We start from the raw sequence: 1,852 nt of genomic DNA on the forward strand, positions 1-1,852 counted from the left end.
GTGAATAGACGATTCGTTTGCTTTGTCTTATATAACCTTACACGATTCCCAAAGCACCTTTTGTACGAATCAAGCGATTCGTATAGATTTTAAGTTAACGAATTAGACAAGTTAACGAATTAGACAATTCACTATTCTAATTCGTTGCCTCAACATACATGACTTATATCCTGATTCGTTAAATATGTATAACGAGGTAGAGATGATTCGTTACAGAGTGCGGAAGCGAATTAGGTGAGCGAACAAGAAAGTAGTTCGCTAAGGAATCACCTAGTTCATTATTCATATTTAGCGAATTAACTTTTAACGAATTAAGAATCATTATTTAATTTTAACTTAAATAATTAAATGAATTAAATAATGAATAGATTTAACTTAAAAGGATTACCGAGAACCTTTTATCCCTGTAATTGAATACTTTAAAAACGTTTCACTTTTACGAAACATAAATTAAATTATTTAAATAATATGTAAAGAAAGAAAACAAATAAAATAGTTTTGGTATTTTTGTAAACAATTTTAAAGAATGTATGTACAAAGAAATATCCGAACCGTTTAAAAATTGAACAATCTTTTTGTGTTTTTCTATGATTTTAACAAAAGCAATACATATTTTTGTGTTTTTGTTGAGTTTGAGCAGAGAATCATATTGACCAAATTGCCCTTCCATCACACTTTTATATTTCAGCGATATTATGACTGGTGTTAAGTCGGTCATTGGTATTGTTGTCCACTTAAATCTAATAACAAATTTTCAAGTGTTTTTGTGATATGATTAATTGGTTCAATTATAGCACAAAATATCAGAAACTATCAGCCTCTAATCTCGGTTCAAGCTTAATTTGATTTTTGCCAAATCACCCCAACTTGACTTAAACCATTATAGTGCTTGATCAAAATTTTTGATACCAATTGTAGAAATGTTGAGCAATGCATCAAGTTTCCTTGAGTGAGTATGCATGAGTCCATCTGGCGGCTTACATACATTGTATCCCCTGGGGTCCGTTTCTTAATGGTATTAAGACGCGCGCAAGGGGGGAACAAATGTATGACTAACAGCAGATTTTGATCAAGTCAGTAATTTGGAAGTTTGTACTAAGTACAGCAGTGATCAAGTTTAATGACTTTGGGTTTGCTCTAGAAAGCGAGTGAAATACTCATGCTTATGAATACCCAGATGATTAAGCCGTATAAAGACTCACAGTGTCCCGAATCCTAACGCTTGTTATTTGCTTTATTATATTTTTAGAGATCAACAACTATAAGGCTTGAGTATGACTGGTTATTACATTTCTGCCATTCTCACCGAGACTTTTGCTAGAGACTAACACCCCTTTCAATTTGGCGTTTCTTTATGTTTATATCACATACTTTACTCTACTTGGTTGTTTTAAGACCTACCAATGCACCAATGCAATTAAGCACACAGTCTTTTAAGCTTACTTCTTGCTGGACTTGGAGTCAAGATAATCAATGTACTATCATTTTCTCTTTTTGCTTCAAAAAACTCAAAATTTTGAGGAGCATAAAACAAAATAAAGATAAATTTAATCGCCCCAGTTAACTTAAATAACCGACATAATTTTCAACGAGAAAATAATCTAAAAACGAATAACGAACGCCCCAACTATTTTCCATTATCAGGTAAATGGCTAACCTGAACATTTACAAGTAAATGTTAGGACCAAACATATACACGTACATGTCCGTTAAATGTAGATAATTGACATAATTTTCAGCAAACACATGCAAAAATCTTTTTTGTTTTTCTCTATACGTACTTTAAAAACACAATATTTTTGTCTTTTTCAATAGTCTTATAAACAAAATAAACTTCACATTCTTTTTGGAT

Source organism: Bidens hawaiensis, unplaced genomic scaffold (genome assembly GCF_021521415.1).
Source record: "Bidens hawaiensis isolate Kalapana, Puna unplaced genomic scaffold, B.hawaiensis_p1.1 tig00012349_1, whole genome shotgun sequence".
Lineage (NCBI taxonomy): Eukaryota > Viridiplantae > Streptophyta > Magnoliopsida > Asterales > Asteraceae > Bidens > Bidens hawaiensis.